The 18,595-nt window shown below is 39.2% G+C and overlaps 2 pseudogenes; one reads left to right on the top strand and one right to left on the bottom strand.

The window, feature by feature from the left end:
- Positions 1 to 4,752: 4,752 nt before the first annotated feature.
- LOC120589790 (peptidyl-prolyl cis-trans isomerase A-like) lies at positions 4,753 to 5,275 on the top strand (annotated as a pseudogene).
- A 9,183-nt stretch (positions 5,276 to 14,458) lies between these two features.
- LOC120590030 (uncharacterized) lies at positions 14,459 to 14,577 on the bottom strand (annotated as a pseudogene).
- Positions 14,578 to 18,595: the final 4,018 nt, after the last annotated feature.

Raw genomic sequence — 18,595 nt, 5'->3', positions numbered from 1 at the left:
ATGCTAAATGTTAATAATAGTTATCTGTGATAGGAGGGATTGTGAATTATTTTTTCTAACTTTTCATCAAGAAATATAGACTTGTGTATAAACAAAAATGAAAGCAAACAAAAAAAGCTAGATGGAACCTTAATTCTGGTTCTACCGTATTTCTACCACTACCACTTTGGCCTCAGCAGGCCAAGTCTGGGCTCAGACCAGGAATGAACAATGCACTGTGTTATGCAGTCTTCAGGCTGGAATGTGTTCATTATCATTTCTTTTTCTCTGGCCCACCTTTTGCCTCTCCCTCCTCACCATCTCCTCTAAACAAATATTGACACTAACAGAGGGCGAGGGCCCTCCTAAAGTTCTGTACTAATGAATTGTGCTCTTGTGAGGGCAGCTGTGGCCAAACTGCAGCTTCAACATCTGTGCACTCAGAAACTGTTTCACCAGGAAGTGGAAAAGACCTCACAGTAGCCGGAGTTCCTCAAGAAAGAAGAATTCAGACCAAGAATGCAGAGTTTAGCTTTGTGGGTTGGGAAGGCTTATAACAACAGACCAGCCAGTTTGCACACCTGGGAACTGGATGTGTTACCATGGGAGTTTTGAAAAGCTCTGGAAATAAAGTCAATCTGTGCTGCGGGGGAGAAAAAAAAAACCCAAAGCTGCCAGGTGCCAGAAGCTGTGTATGTCTTATAAAATAGGAAAGGATATATAAAGTGGCCATGGAGTGATGAGGTGTCTCTTAATCTTAAGCATGGACCATTTCCACGACCAGATTCTTCCTCCAAACATCTCTCCACAAGCTGTGGGTGCCTCTGAGAATCATCATCCTGCCATGAAGGAACTTGCGCAAAGAAGCGTGTCAATAAAGCGTTTCTAAACCTGGTGGTAAGAACACTAGAGGAGGTAGATGCTGTGATGTGGTTTGCCAGCACATCCCAGCCCAGCCTCTCAGCCATATCCTTGGTGGGACATGCCCCTGCTAGCTCTTAGAGCATCTTAAGAAGCCATTTCTTTTCCTTCCAGCTGTTTCCTTTCAGCTATTCCACTCTACTATTCTTTTATTGAGAAGAGTTCCTAAGACTCTCTGAGAATCCTGAGTCACATGTCCTATGAATAATTCATAAAATTAGAACTATACAATATCAGATTCCCAGATTCTCAGAATCTGAGGGACGATCAGACCTCCACTTATAGACCTGGTACGGGGGGCGGGAGAGGGGGCAGAACCAAAGGTGAAAGCAGAAGTGAGCTGCCTGTGAGTCACCACCATGTTAGTGGCAAGACCCAGTCCTATATCCCAGCTATTTCCTCCATGGCCTTGCTGCTCACTGCGTGGTTTGTGGTCCAGATGCATCAGCATCACCTGGCAGCTATTTAGAGTAGTAGACTCTGTTCTAAGCCTCAGCACAGACTCTCCGAGCCAGCATCTGAATTTTAATAGAATTTGAAGTCACATTAATGTCTGAGTAGTGCTTCTCTGAGGCAGCGGTTCTTAAACTTTAGTGAGAACATCAGAATTTTCTGGACACTTGTTAAAACACAGATTGTTAGATCTAACCCTCAGAGTTTCTGATTCAGTAAATGCAATGGGATATGAGAATCTGCATTTTCAACCAGTTCCCAGGTGAGGCTGATGCAACTGACCTGAGGACCACAATTTGAGAACTTCCAGGTAGTCTACTGCATGCTATTGGCAGTCAAGTCCACCAACGGAAGGAAAATGGCCTGCCAAACAGGCAGCCTGTGGTCTCTCTCAGGTAGGCCATGGGATAGCCTGCTTCTGGGTGGCCTGTCCCCTAAATAAGCCAGGAACAGTGAAGGTAAGAACAAAACTCAGAAGCATTCTCTCATCACCCCGGAGTTTGTGCTGGGCTTGCTTTTGCAGCCTAATTCCTATGTCCTAACAGAGTGGGGAGAGGGGCCACCAACCTGCAGGATCTCCACATGCCTGATGTATTCATTGCCAGAAAAATGTCTCAAATTTGCATCAACCTTTTGACTTTTCACTTATTGCCTGCTTTGATCCTCTCTGTGAGTGGGGGAAATGAGCAGGTCAGATATAATTGACCCTCTTTACAAATGAGAAAAACCACCAGGAGAGAAAGTGAAAGGGCTCTCACCTAATTGCTGACAAAACTAAAATGAAAAACCATTTCTCAGTTCTTACTTCATCTATTCCCCCCAACAATAATTCATTGCCCTTTGGGGTTCTGTTGGAGTGAGCACAACTAAGGTGTTTCTGATCATATTCCAGGTGGGGCAGGTGCACTGCTATTCCAGATGAGTGAGAAGAAGCCATTCCCCTCACTTTACATATAAAAAAATAGACACACACACATACAAATATACATACACATAAAGCAAGTAAGTGACTTTCCCAAAGCCGTAGTGCTAAACACATATTGAACTCAGCATCAATGCCCGGAGGATCAAAGACTTTCAAGGGAGAGACCATCCTCAACAAGAGAAAAATCTGGTACTAATTTAATCCCACATTTTGCCATTCATAAAATTATAGGCAGTAACAAAACTTTTAAAATGCAGTTTTAAGTCAGTTTTTTGAAGTGCAAAATGCCTACAGAGCATTTAGTACATAGAGGGCACTTAAAAATTAATGCATTTCTTTGACAGTTAGAATGATGTAAATGGTGCGAGTCTTTCTCAGGCTAGTCCATAAAATCTAATTTCACCCACACATTACCTGAAATACCATTTATCTCTCTGACAATGTTTTTTTAAGGGAGATTGTATTCAAATTTCTAATCAAAGGATATAACACAGGGCTTCTTCACAACTATCTCAGTATGTTTTAATTGCTTGATTACTTATCTGTCTTCCCCTCTTAAAGGCAAGAAAGTGAAAACTGTTGGTTTTATCCATTATTGCACCCTAGTTCAATGCCTACTACATAAAGATATTTATTGAATGGATAAATAAATGCTGTTCCTTGGGCCTGGAATGTTCTTTGACAGGATAAGTCCTACTCCCAGTCATAAAGCCAAGCCTGCCTTGACCCTCCATCAAAGTCAGATGCTCACTCATGTCAAATTCTCCTAGTAACACGTGGTGCTGTCCCAGTCACAGTAATGACAACACTGTATTTTAAACTCCTTTTCATTTTCCTCAAGTATCTTTTTTTAAGACTATACTCACATGCTCAGAATTTCAAATTAGCCTTTTCAGTCCCTCATTCTTAACGTTGAACAGATACAAGACAAACGTCTACACAAAGACTGAAACAAACAACTAGAAACGACATGTATGAAACAAACTGCAGGAAGAAGACAGCTTCAAGAACATAGTACTAACATCTTCAGAGAAGAATGTTTAAAAAATGTATTACTTATATGAGCTACGAGCAGGGAACAGAATTCTATATTTAAATAAATAAACATTCAAAGAAGAAAGGAGATCTTGGGAATTAAAAACATGATATTAGAAATTATAAACTGAAGGTTGAAAGATAAAGTTGTAGATATCTCTTAGGAAAGAGACAAAGGAAGGGAAAACAAGAAAGGAAATATAAGAAAATTAGTAGAGTGATCCATGAGGTCCAACACTTAAATAATTGGAGTTTCAGAAGAGGAGAGCAGAGAAAAGAGAAGCAGAGAATCACCATCATCGACAATAAGATCAATAAACTCTTGCAGAACAGAAGTGAAGATATAAATTCTCAAATTGAAAGCATAAGTTTGAAGAAATTAAACTTTCACCCAGGAAAATTATGGTGAAGTTTCAGAAAATAAATGACAAACTTGGCAAGCTATCAGAGAGAATCACATTTCAAGAATCAGGATTGAGAATGGTTTGGAACTTCTCAGCAGCAACACTTAAAGATAGAGAACAATGGAGAGATGTTCTCAAAATTCTAAAGGAATATGAGTTTCGACTTAGAATCTCATATATAGCAAACTAATAAGAAAAGGTATAGAAATTTTTATACTTAAAATATTCTAAAAACTTTACCTCCCATGGAATTTCTTAAGAGGAAAATAAAGCAAGAATCTATATAGATATGGTCTAGAATATAGGAAGTAAGAAATACAACACAGGAGAGAAGTGATGACAAGCTCCAGGATGCTGTGCAAGGAGATTCCAGTATAACAACTGGACACCACATTTAGATGATAACTGATCCAAAATGGGACAAACTTAAGAGACAGGTAAATCGAAGGCTATCATGGCTAAGCATTCTGCTGGTATCATCTTAACTCAAACGATTATGGGAGGATATACTTCACCAAAGAAAGAAACTTAAACGTGAGATCCAAGGAACAGCAAATTCAACCCAGGAGGAAGACAAAGAGAATTTCAAATATTACAACAACAAAAAAGGGATAGTTCAGATAAGGGCTATACAGTTCAGATAGAAGAAAAAACGTTGAGAAATGTATCTAAGGAAAAAAAATGGAACAGATAAATTTCTGATGTAATTGACTTTGTAGAAAATTGCACTGAGAAGCTTTGGGAAAGTGTGGAGGGAAATTAGCAATAAACACAAAGAAAATCAAGCAATTAAAAAGAAATATGAACATGAGTGATCATATGAACATGGGTGCACTAGCAACCTGGAATTTAGAGCCTGCCTGTAAGACTGCTCAGCCTGATCTTGGGTACATAATATCTAGAAAGATATTCTAATATCTTCAGGACGCAGGTGAAGAAATTTCTGAAATACAACAAAATAAACATAGAAGATATTTAGACAGGAAACTTCAGTCCTTGCAGACACTGCTGCCCCAGAGCCACTCGTGCCCAGCCATGGTCAACTCAATTGTGTTTTCCAACTTTCCCTTGGGCTGCATCTCTTTCAAGCTGTTTGCAGGCAAAGTTCCAAAGACAGCAGAAAACTTTTGTGCTCTGAGCACTGGGGAGAAACAATTTAGTTATAAAGGTTTCTGCTGTCACAGAATTATTTCTGGATTTATGTGCCAGGGTAGTGACTTCACATGCCATAATTGCATGGGTGGCATGTCCATCTATAGGGAGAAAAATGATGATGAGAATTTCATCCCGAAGCATACAGAATCTTGTCCATGGCATTTGTTGGACCCAACAAAAGTGGTTCCCAGTTTTTTATCTGCACTGCCATGACTGAGCAGCTGGATGGCAAGCATGTGGTCTTTGGCAAGGTGAAAGAGGGCATGAATATTATGGAGGCCATGGATTGCTTTGAATCCAGGAATGGCAAGACAAGCAGGAAGATCGTCACTGCTGAATGTGGACAACTCTAATAAATATGACGGTTTTTATTTTTTAATCTTAAAAAAAAAAGAAAAAGAAACTTCATCAGTTTAAGTTTTTTAATAAATGAGGACAAATCTACAGTCTCTAATGTCTAATGATCCGTAAAGTCATATCTGGTTTTAGACAGATCACTCAATGCAACAGGAAGCAGAAGCAATAGGGATAAAAAAAGACAAGGAGTAAAGACTGAGGTCACCTCAAGGTCATAACTCCAAGTCTCATTTGCAGTGCACAAGGTGGCAGCACAAAGCACATCAGAGACAAGAAGATATCTTCAGAGTGAAGATAAAGGGATCATTACTGTTAGCCTGGAACTTCTCTACATGGAGGTCTGCCAGTGGTTGCCCTCTCCCCGCTGAGGCAAGGGCTGCCTGGAGTAGCCACTACAATCAGAGGGCTGGGACCGACACTGGCAAAGTAGCCTTTTCCTTTGTACTTCTACAATTTTTGTGATATCTGGGGACCATTTGTGTTAGAATTTAGCATTCTAACATTTTTGTTTAAACCAGACTAGCTTTTTAATACTAGACAAATTTATTTGAAAGGTAGATTTATGTCATGGCACTAAAGAGAAAAACAGTATCACATTCTGTGTTAACCAGCCTCCAAATATGGCTCCCAATGCTTATTGTCTCCTTTTGTTCAGGCCCCTGTGCTGTCTGTCCTCTCCCACACTGAAGAGGGTTGACCTATGTAACAAACAGGATACCAAAGAAAAGATGGAGTGTGGCTTTTAATGTTAGGTCATAAAAAAAACATTATGATTCTTCCTTGCTCTCTCTAAGATCACTCACTCTCTGAGAGGCCAGCTGACATGCTGTGAGGCCATTCAAGCCACCCTGTGAAACAGTCCACATGGCAAAGGATCCAAAGCCTCTTCCAATAGCCATGTGACTGAGCCACTGTGGAAGCAGATCTCCCAGCCTCAGTCAAACTTCCAAATGAGTGCAGCCCTGGTTGACTATGACAATATGAGGCTGACACTGTGACTATAACCTCATATAAGACTTTAGGCCGAAAATATCCAGCTAAGATGCTCCTGCATTCTTGACCCACAGAAACTGTGTGACATAATGTTTATTGTTGTCCTAGGCCACTAAGTTTTGGTATATTTTATTAATATAGCTATAAATAACTAATACACTTTCTATAAATAGAGAAGGAAAACAAACCAATGCTGTTAAATTCTACTTGTAAACTATTCCCCAATGAAGGCTCTGAGCCTAAGATTTGTTGTTGATTAGTTAAAGGGGAAGATTAGTAAGTATTCAAGTTAAAGGCTAGCCACACACAAATTTTTTTTCTGTTTAAGATTTCCATTACTAAGAGTAGATCTTAAAAGTTCTCATCAGAAGAAAAAAATGTAACTCTGTATTAAAATGGATGTTAACTGGACTTACTATGGTGAATATTTCTCAAAAAAAAAAGAAAAAGAAAAGAAAAGAAGACTGCTTTTTGCGGTGACTCAGAAGAGATACTTGGAGTCTTAGCTTCTCAAAAATTTTTCCCTAGGATATATTTGCGTAGGAAAAAAAGGCTACAAGAATAATCATAATTAAATGAGAAAGACAAAACACATATCAGTACACATGCATGAGCCGGTACATACATGCACACACACAACCACCTACGGTTTGATCTGGCAAAATATGTTCTTCAGCTGAGAGTTCCTTGAGAGAAGGAACTGTAGCTGATTCATCTCTGTGTTGTCAGAGTTTGAGACAGTGCTTGCATAAAGCTGGTGTGATCAGGAAGAGGAAAAGAGAATTGAAAAGGGCTGTCTCCCTTTCTAACTGTGGTTCAGAAGATTAATCTAATATTTTGTACCATCTAAAATGGTTTCAGAAAGCAGCAATGGTACGTGTCTCATGCTTGGGAAGTGGCAGGTGATAGAAAGGTTGGGGCTGGTGTCAGAAGCACTATAGAGTTTCTAGGCCCAGTTTTAACAATCCCTAGTGAGTGACTTCAGCCCACTAACCCCAGTTTCCTCTCTCAAACGAAGATTGGACCAGAAGATGCCTGAGGTCCCTTTTAGTTGTGATCTTAATTCCAGGTGGGTCCTAAGAGAGCAATAATAGTACTATTCACCAGAACATCAGAGGACAGATATGGCACCCCTCAGAAAGCAGTTCACAAAACTGCTTTTTATGCATGGCTCAAAACATTTTTAATGTGTTTTCGTGTCAGATTTGTTCATTCAAGATTTGAAAAATAAATGTAATCACATGATCAAATTTAAAAAATAAACAGCATTCCTGATTTATTCATCAAGAGTGGTTCTGATCATTGCTAAAAATAAAGCCTGTAGCCTGAATCACATCTAAGTCATAATAATTAAATATCAAGGAGCAGAAGCTTGAAAAGGGTAAGGTCGAATTTCATTCCAGATGTGCATTCTTCACTGAATATCTAAGTCACAGAGTTTCTGCGTGAGAGCCAATGAGGCTCTGTGCCAATCTGAGCCTCCTCTTTGACCTACAGAAAGTTAACCTGCTGGACCTGAAATTCTGAGATAGCTCATTTTCCAGAGCAGCCTAATGTTTTAATGACCCTAAATTGACTCTAATCTACCTATGAACATATGTATACTCACAGCAACACTTTGGCCTAGTGTTATTTTCATATATGTTCATCTTATTGCATGTCACATCAAAGACCAAGGCCTTGAGGTGTTGCCCACTGAGTACCCTTGTCCTCTATCAGTTGATCATCTCCTGCTTAACATCCATTTCGGAGAGTAATAACACCACAAAGTCATTTCCTCTATTTGTTAGTTTTAGTGCAAGGAGGAAAATGTCTCTCTCCTGAGGTCTTCTGAGAAAACCATATGTGAGGATTACGTTCGGATGGAAATGGAAAACATTCAGCTTGGCTAAATTTATAAAACTTAATTCAATAAATATAAACAATAATAAGTATTAAAAGAATGCAAAAGAAAGAGAAAAAAGGAGAGGAAATAAGAACAAAGATGAATGGAAGGAGAAAGTGAAAATCAGAGAGTAAAAGAGAAAATCAGAAATAACATTCTAAAGTGGTGGAGGAAAAAAAGAGACAAAATGAAAAGGGAAAATGAATATTGACTTGCTCACCAGCCTCTTCCAGTCTTCTCTTTAGCATATAATGACTTTCATATGACAGCATTTTTATGGATAGCAATGGCAACATGTCCCTAAGAAATAATCAATCCTAGCCCAACCTGCCCCTCACAGAGGAACCTGCCCAAGGTCACACAGTCAATGGCAGCGCCCTCTTTCGTGTTCATCCCTCAACCTCGACCGTCCACTCAACCTAATGGGAACTTAGCTCTTGTCGAATTATCGAAGGAGCCCCCAAACAATTATTTAGCCAATCATACAACTGTTGTGATCCATCTCAAGAAATTAAAAAAAAATACAATATGATGTTAGTAAGTTTGTTGAAGACATGAAATTTCACCACAGACTTGTTTTCCAATCCTGACAGAGTAGCTGTGAACCACTTATAAATGTTCTTCAAAGTCTGTGCAAGGCCAGGGCAACTCAGAAGGTCATTGTCTACTCATTTGTCTCAGGAGAGCACAAGCTTCCTTTCATTATTCCTCAGAGAAACTTAGTATTCAGGATAAAGGTAGCAAGATAACATATTGAAATATCAATTTGCATTTGCTTTCTCCATATTTTTCTTCCCTTCCATTTATAGTTGGTAGTCAGAATTATATTTCCTTTACTTGAGGACTTTTAGAAGGTGGGAAATCTAGAGCTGCAATTCTACTTGTCTTTTATAAAGCCTAAGCCTGCCAACGAGATTAAGCTAAATGTCTGAAAAGAATAGGGGATAAAGTGAATGCCTTTGAGGCCAGCAAGAAGGGAGAAAGGTGTTTGGATTCTCCTCTACAGAAGAAGAGGTTTGTGGCTTCTCCCAGGACCTGGACAGAGTCTATGTGGCTATCTAGTGAAGAGGTCAGAACTCAGAGGGGACACCTATGTGCTATAGAAGGGCTCTGGCCTTAGGGCTGGGACAATGGGCACCTCAGTGGTACTGATGGTCCATGAGTTTAGGAATATCTCTAGACTTTGATACCACTTCAGAATGAATAGCCAGGGCTATTGTGCACAACTGTGTGATCTGTGCTCTGCACATGACTACTTGGCCTCAGAGGTAAGCAGTAGTTGAAATCCAGCCTGCACGCAGCTATACACCACAGTGCAGGTGTACCTCCACCAGGAGGAAGAGGTGCTTTTTTCCGATATGCACATAGGTGCCATGTGGCCTAGCAGTGGCCTTGTCCTACTCTGACAGAGCTTCTCTAATGACTATGAATGGATTTCCATTACTAGAATAGGATGAGTGGGAAGGGGCTTACAGTCAGATGGAGGTGGTTTAAGAAAATAAAGAATTGTATTATCTGTTGTAGACAGAAATTTATACTCTACATTTAAAGCAGTGGTCAGCCTTTCTCACACCCAAAACACAGAATGCTGAGCATCTCCATGATAGCTTTCCTACAGCTCAGAAGCACGTCTTATAGAGGCATATCCCTGACAGACACACAATAGAGGGAACAGAAATGCCTCATTAGTTCTCACTCCTAGAGAAGGAGGGTAATGGAGACTTATTAGACATGACTCTACCTGGGTAAATTGGAGTCCATCAGACCCACCACTGAATGCCAGCAGCTGAGATAAGGGTGGAAGGGTATATCCCATGAAATCTGTTCTTTGTCAGGGAGGCACCACTTTCCCCTGTCTTCAGGCACACACGGGCTGCTATTAATCCAGGGATCCAGAACGAACTTCATCCTGCCTTAACTGCAGCAAGACCTCTGGTCTTTGACCCATGTAAATCTCAATTAGCCAAAATTATTCTACTGTGTCCAAGCTCTGTCTTCCTTCAAAACACCTAATTGTGTAAAAGGCACATTCCTTTGAGGCACAGCCCCCATCTCCATGATCTGTCCATCCCATCCTCCAAATCCTCCCAAGAGTATCTCTAGTTTTGTTTCTTCTCTTAATGAACTGTGCCAATCATTAAGGAAATTTCACTGAAACGTTATTATTCTTGGCAATCTTTCATTCATTAGCCAGTGAGCCAAGCAAATGTCCCCATTTATAGCAGCTTCTAATTCCCAAGTCCATCCAGGCACTTCAAGATCCCATCAGCCTCCCCATCCACCCTGCTGAGAAAACACAGTTGGGCAAATGCTCAAGAAACATAAAGGGATGTTAATATTGTACCAAATAACAGTGAGCAAAGCTGCAAGCCAATTATTGTACATCCGTTTCCTCACTCTTGGTCTCTTTCTCCTAACCTCTGCAGAATAAGTCATGAGAGGTGCAGTTGCATAATCCAGAGCAAACGTTAGAGATTCATTTGGATTCCCCAATGGTGAACTCTTCAAAACTTATGCATGCTGTTTTTGTGGATGTGATTGAATATCGTTTTTCAGCTGTATCTGTTTGAGTTTTCGCAGGAGGTTGGGCATGATAAAAAAACAAAACTGAGATTTCTTTACTATGATTAATTTGTACTAATACGACATTATTCTTGAAGTTGCCAGCAATGATCCCATTGACAATATCAAGGCAAAGATTGGAGACATCACAGGCATCATCCCAGGAATCAGAAGCTAGATATATCCTGACTGACTACAACATCCAGAAAGAATTTGCTCTACACTGATCCAGGCTAAATAAGGTCAAAGTTCTCAAATTCATTTCAGGCTTTTGAGGAAAAAAAATGCATTAAAAAACCCTAATTATGTTCATTATAAACAAATCAAAATAAGATATTAGGAACAAGTTAGTTTTTTCCTTGTGCTCCTTAAACCACTTCTCTTGCTTCTTATAAAACTACATCAGACAAATGAAATCCCCACTGAATAAGCAGAACTAGAATTACATTAGGCAAATGAAAACAGCAAATGCTAATTCTGAAAATCACATTAGGTCACTTTGGCTTCATTCTCTGTCTCTTTATATAGAGCAAGCAAACTTCTTTTGTTTTTTCTATTCTGTGATTAAATATTGCTGGTTTACTGTGTCAATAGTAACCAGGTGATAGTCTTCCTAAATTTTGGTGTTAGAATTTAACCTATCTTGCCATAGGAGTCAGCTGTTTTCTTACATACATTTGCCCAGTTAACTCTCTACTAGGTATGGAGCTGGAGCAAGAACACTAGGAAAATGAGAGAGCAAGGTTACAGGTGAGAGATATGCTGTAGTTGTTGCAGACTATTCTATAAGCTATGCATGGTCCTAGGTGACCAGGGTGTCAGGAGTGAGAAAGGACCAGGGCAACATGTCACTGCAGAAGAGCCTTATGGAGCCCCAATCCTATAGATCAGACTTTAACACACACTATTCCAGGAAATGATGCATTGCAGAAAAGCCAGGCGTAAGTCAGCCCAAGCTTGCAGATGGCAGAGAAGTGAGAGTACAACAGGAAGGAGAGTCGAGTCGGGGCTGGAACATGTCTCTGGGGAGGAATGCCCTTTATACTCTGGCTTTTCCAAATTTCCAAACTTCTTTCTGGAACCCTGTGGACCAGCAGCAGCAACATCACCTGGGTGTCTGCTGGAAATGCAGAATCTCTGGCCCCGGTTCAGGTCTATAAATCAGAATCTGCATTTTGAAAATGTGATTCTTTTGCACACTAAAGTTTCAGAAACACTGATAAAAGAAATCTATTGATGACTAACAAAAGAACAGGGTCTCCAGCCTCTCACCCTATGGTAAAACCCACTAGCAAAATCTCAAAGACTCTTCAGTTACTATCTTAGTGCCTTGTTCTTACATTGAAATCAGTAGACTAGAATCACTCATATTTAAGGAGGGCTACCAATATTAAAGATAAAGTCAAAACAGAAATGATGTTTAGAAAACAAAAACCTAGAGGAATCAGAGATAACACATACATAACAGAAATAAAATTGCTTCCGTGAAACAAGAATAAGAAGATGTATAAAGAAAACAAGAGGAATGATCAGAGAACAAGAAAATATGAAAATTTTAAATTTCAGAGTTAAAAATGTATTTAAATTCAGAGAAGAGTTAGAAGGCCAAGTTGAGAGAAAGTGAAACAGATAGACAATAGGAGAAAAAAAAACTTGGGGATTTAATTCAAGAAGTCAATATCCTCCAATAAAGAGCTCAAGAAAAAAAATGAACATAGGATACAGTCAGGGTATAATTATCAAAAAAAATTAAGAAAAATTTTAAGAACTATAAGGACACTTTCAGATTAGAAAGATTCATCAAGCACCCAAAACAATGAATGGAGAAAGACACGAGAAACAAAAACAATGAGATCTTAAAGGCTAACTGAGAATAACTGGGGGTAGTGGACAAAAATAGCCATGCCTTCAAAATTCTAAAGACAAATTATTTCCAACCTAAAATTCTACACTCTTTCAACCTATTAGTCATGTGTAAAAGAGGAATAAAGATACTTTCTGATATTTGAGGAATTCAAAAATATACCTTCTGTGTTTCTTTTTTTTTCCCAGGAAGCTATTGAGAGTGTCTTCCATCAATATGATAACGTAAATCAAGAACAAGGGGTAGCTGAGGGTCCAGGAAAACAGTTTCTAACAGAGGAGAGCAGTGAAAGGAAATCTCAAGTTGGCTATGGAGAATACTAGGACAACTTCGGGAAGCAGGGCCACAGAACACAAGAACAGATTGGAGCAGAAGGATGGAACATGCCAAGAAAAAGAAAATTATTGGATTATCTGATTCACTTAAAACAAATTTTTAAAGGTCTTATTGACTCCAAGAAAAGTAAAAAGTTGTAAAAGGAAAAATTATATGAGACTAGTGGAAACAATATCTAGATGGTCAGAGAATTATAAATCTGAATAGTGGTTTCAAGAAAAAGTGTAATAAAATTTTGTTAAGAAGAAAGTGAGAGTGTATGTAGATGTGGGGTATGGTGGTGGGCAAGAGGGGATGAGTATAGAAAAGCTAAATCATCATTTACCATAATATAATATTAATAGATAACATCTAAATTAATAAATCAAGAAAAGGCCATATAAGCATATATTTAGAACATAGAAGAAAGAACAATTTTAAAAATTGCAAGATTTTATTCCTGAGGAGTAGACTTTTGAGGTAGGAAGAAGTGAGTGAAGGGACTACTATTTTTCTAATAAGTCTTCAAGTAGTACTTGACTTTTTTAACATATGAAAATAGGTTCCTCTGATAAAATAAAATTTTACGTAAAGAAAGAGGAGGAGGAACAGAGAAAACAAAGGAGAGAGGTAAGACGAAGAAGAATCTGCAGAAATATTTCTGACCTAAAGAATGAAGTCTAGGTCTTCGGGGCTAGATGACAAAATGGTTATGAACTTCCATCTGTACCCTTCAGACACTCATGGAAATGTTCCACAACACATAAAAATAGAGAAAATACTGTGGCTTCCTAGGTCCAGCCACTGTAAGGATGACTATGTCCACATGTGATACTGCAAAGAATTCTGCTGAACAAAGTACAAGCAGAATAGGATAAAAGATTTATCACCTTCTGTAACTGGCTTCCAGATCCCCGTCATTTGAAGAGCAATACTTGAGAAAAAGAGAAAATCACCATGAAAGAGCCTCACCTCACTGCATTCACCATCACCCACCCCTCCATCATGATGGTTTTCTGTTTACTGGCTGTGTTGACTAAATCCCTTGCTGGTGCACCCTCTGAGGTAATATGGGGTTGTAGTCAAGCTTTCTACCACTTTCTTAGGAGTTCTTCAGTCTTGACAAGCCCTATATTGAAGTTCTTCAATGTTTTTGGCATGTGGATGACTGCGTTTCCTAGCTTCCAGCATGAATATGACTTTCCCCATCTGCAATAATCCTTTAGTCATTTCTCTTATAGTTTAGAAGGTGTGATAGAGGTCAATGGTGTGTGTGAATATTGCTATCCAGAGCTGGAAACCTCGAGAAACATCACCTTCACCCATCTATTTGGTTAACTACATAAGCTTTAGAGCTAGACAAAGATGTGTTGGAATCCCAGCTTTACCACTTGGTAACCTTAGGAAGTCACCTCACCTCTCTGTACATCAGTGTCCTCACCTGTAAAAGGAAAGATCTTTCAGATTATCAGGACTAAATGAATTAATATGCATAAAGGACATAAAATAAATTTTATTTTTTACTTTTTAGGTGAGGCAACCCTTGGTCAACCTCACAGATTGCAAGGACCTTGTCAGTTTATAATCCCTTATTTACTTATTTTTTTTTACGCCTACAGCACCTGGTCTTCCTAGGTGGTCTCCCATTCAAGCACTAACCAGGCCCGACCATGCTTAGCTTCCAAGATCAGACAGGATCGGGCTTGTTCAGGGTAGCGTGGCTGTAGACTATAAAATAATTTTTAAAGGATTATAACTAAAATAAAATGATGTTTCATAAAAAGAGAAGCATTTATCAAGAATTTAACACCTAGTGGGATCAGAAATTATACAATGTGCCCAGTTTTCTCTCACACAGAGTTATCCTATCTCTGTGCAAACTGATGTTTCTTACAGCCTTTATTTCTATGCTTCTCAGAAAATGGTACTGTTAAAATGAGTCCCACCTCTTCTTCACTGATCTAAATTTTTTCCAGCCTGCAGGATGCACCTTTACAGTGTCTAAACTTCACTAGTCAAAAAAAGTGTCTCAGCTAGGATTAGGAAATGCCCCACTCTGGCTTGAGATACCAACTTTGCTAGACTACTCTAGCACATACTTAAGAAAAAAATAGTTTCCTGAGGGTGGAGACGCCAACGAATAGTCAAGAAAAGAGAAGGAGAAAAGGCCACGTGCCCAAAACCCATGTGGAAATGGGAATGAAAATGAAAAATCTTAACTTTTCAATATGTCATGCTTCTACAGGAAGATGGTCCAACACCCACCTTCACAAAGGACAATAATAATACAGATGCTCTTTGACTTACAAAGGAGTTACATCGCAATAAACCTATCATAAATCAAAAATATCATGTCAAAAATGCATTTCATACACCTAACCTACAAAACATTATAGCTTAGCCTAGAGTACATTAAGCATGCTCAGAGCACTTACATTAGCCTACAGTTGGGCAAAATCATCTAACACAAAGCCTATTTCATAGTAGTGTTGAATGTCTCGTAATTTATTGATTATGTACTGAAAGTAAAAAACAAAATAGTTGTATGTAGTACACATCACTAGCCATGGTAAAGATCAAAATTCAAAATTTGAAGTATAGTTTCTACTGAATCCATATCACTTTTGCACCATTGTAACGTAGAAAAATCATAAGTGGAACCATCAGAAGTTGGAGACTGTCTGTACTAAGAGTGTTTTTATGTAGTACATTCAATTTTTCAATGTACTCTGTCATCTCATTTGCTCCTCACAAATGCTCGAAGAAGTCATTTGAGCAGGTGTTGTATCCATTTTACACATAAAAAAAAACTGAGCCTGAGAAAGATCAGATGACTTGCTTAAGTTCCTATGGCCAGAGACTAAAAACAAGAGACTTTGATGCAAATTCCAGTGCCCTTCATGCTACTCCTCATAAAGGCAGATGGGTGCAGTCTGGCTGCAGAGCTCTGTGTAGACAATTATAGAAAACTCAGCTCTGAGACTCCGATCATTTTCACAATTGACTGAGAAAGGAACGCTTCTTCTCCCCTGGCTGGGGCAACTTCCCCTCCTGACTGAAAGGTACTGAAAGGAAAAACGCTATGCAGAGGGCACCTGGACAGTTCTCCCTGGAGGGTGCATGGAAGCCGAAAGACACTGGCCCGACTGGAGTAGTTTAAGTTGAAACTCACCTAAAAACATGAGGATGGACTCAATCACCTCATGCCATATAAAACTCCTTATCCTAGGAGCCCCTAAGAGTGGAGTATTAAGAGGTTAAAGAAGGCTTCAAATGATGATATGGTCAATTGATCCAAATTGTATAATTAAGATGGGAGCTGGGGCTATCAGAATTTTTCCTCTGGCATTTGGGGATGATGCTGAGAGAAGGCACTGCAAACATTAATCCTCAAATGGCTGATATGAGCTGATCCACAGCAGAGTTTTCTGGGCAAACCACTTTTGTGATTTTGATAAACAATCCCCTAGAGAACTATCAAAAACTCTTTGGCACTGTGACAGGGCTAATGTCAATGAAAAAATCCCAGTCATATTCCTTCTCTTCTTCCATTCCTAATTATGAGTCTTACAGCCTTTGGAATTGATTCATCTCTGACTAATCAAAAAAAAAAAAATGACAAAAGTATTGGTTCAACAAGTCATATTTCCAATGAGCTGTGCTAATCTCTGTAGTGTTATGGCTTGGATTTTATTAAAGGTCTTCACCTCCAATAAGGACAGTTTCATTGTTTTTGGAGATAATCTTGTACTAGGCATACACGCCTACATTTTTTTTTTTTTAACCAAAGAACAATTGGGGAAAAATGGTGAAGAAAAAGTGTAATAAAGGTTACAGTAACAGAGTAAATAGAAAAGGAAAGTGTAAGAAACAAACACAAGATAAACAAAAATAATGGAAATCTGAGCTAAGAGACTCAATCATCATGTGCCTCAGTAAATAAAAGTGAATGACAATTTTTAATTAATTTTAATAAAAAATTAAAAGTGAATAGAAAAAAGAAAGCTAAACAGAGATCTAGGAGAACAGGAAAAATCAGGAGGCAGGGATAATGAATACCTTGGAGAAAAAAAGGATCAAAACCTGAAGTTTAAGATGAATCATTCAAGTGAGCAACACTGAACCCAGACAAAGGGACTCTGAAAATAATTAAGGAATAAACTCTGAGAGGATTAAGGAATGGGGATTAAAGAAAGGGGAGTTCAAGAAACTGAGGTGTGTCAGAGAAGTCTCCAGGAGCTCTCCTCTAGATAATCAAATGTGCAGCAATCAAACATGTGAACACATCCAGACCCTCTCACCTACCGTCTCCCCCATAACAATCTTGTAAATTCTTATTCCCAGATTATCTCTCTATTAAGTATGTCTGACACACACCAAGCAGGCTCACTGGATGGCCACAATCTAAAATAAACAATGGTGAGGAAGGCACCCGAGATAGTTGCTCAGTGCTAATTACCGAAGGCTTTCATGGTCCTTAGTCCTTGCTATCAGCAGCCACTGAGCTGAGAGTCCTGCCTGGCCCAGTTAATTCCTCTCTTGACATGAGGTAAGTTTCCCAAGTAAAAGCTGTAAATCTATGCCGTTCCTCCTCCGTAATTCCAGCTCATTAGAGCAGATAGAGATGCACGGAGCACATAATAACAGATCATCAGCCACACATCCCACAGCAGGATCCAGCTATCTAAATGCACCACGATGGGGATAAGGTGCTTCCCTTCAGGAGATTCCAAGACCTAGAGACATTCCACGGGATGCTGGGGTCTTGTGGCTTAGACAAGATGAAGGATGGCTGGAACTCTGCATAACACAGAGACATTCTTAAGGGTTCAATAGTACACCCTTCTTCCCACTGGAGAGGAGCCAAGACACAGTGAAGAGGAAGAAAGAGGCCCTGGAAATTGATTCTGAATCTCCAAAGTGGGAGAAGATTAAATCTTTTGCAATCTGTTGATAGAAGACATAGCTGCTTCTTTGCTGTTCTACTTCCCAGTCACCTAGGATGGAGAGCTTGGAGCCCCCTTTAAACTTCTCTTGTGGCTCTTTCTTCCTTGCCAATGCCTATAAACTCTTATCCAGTAACATTTGGCATCTCTCTATCCCCAGAGTCTCAGCCTTAGTTCGACTTCATAGCCTCTGATAGAACTAGTGCCATTTCTTTCTGACTGATATCCCTCCTTTATTTGCTCTTCTACTACTCACTCGTCTTCCATGCTAGTGTCTTCCTAAAGCAGAGCTTTCTTTCCTTCTCAAATAAACTTTAGAATAGTGGCTCTTCTTTACCTATTTCTGATATCTACATATCTTATTCTGGAATCCAAGCAGTTTCGTAATCTGGTCCCATGTACATTTCCTCTATGCTGCTCACAGATCTCCTTCAGATATGTTCCATGCCACACTGACAATTGTCTTCAGTCTCCCCCCCACACACACACCAGGCCTTTCTGTCCTTGTGTCTTGCCTGGTTTTGCTCTGCACCTGGAGCTATCTGTCCAATGTAGTAGTCCCGGGTTACATGGAGCTATTGTATACTTGAGATGTGCCTAGTCTCAATTGAGATGTGCTGTAAAGGACAATACACACCAGGTTCTGAAGACATATTGAGAAAGAAAAAAAGCAAAATATCTCGTTTATAAGTTTTTACACGATTACATGTAGAACTAAGATGTGCTATAAGATTTCAAAAACTTAGTACAAAAAATGAATATGAAAATACCTCACTAATAATTTTTATATAGATTATATGT

This window comes from Pteropus medius, unplaced genomic scaffold (assembly GCF_902729225.1).
Source record: "Pteropus medius unplaced genomic scaffold, Ma_sr-lr_union100, whole genome shotgun sequence".
NCBI classification, from domain to species: Eukaryota; Metazoa; Chordata; class Mammalia; order Chiroptera; family Pteropodidae; genus Pteropus; species Pteropus medius.
The sequence above is the reverse complement of the archived record's forward strand: the minus strand, read 5'-3'. Positions and strand labels throughout refer to the sequence as shown.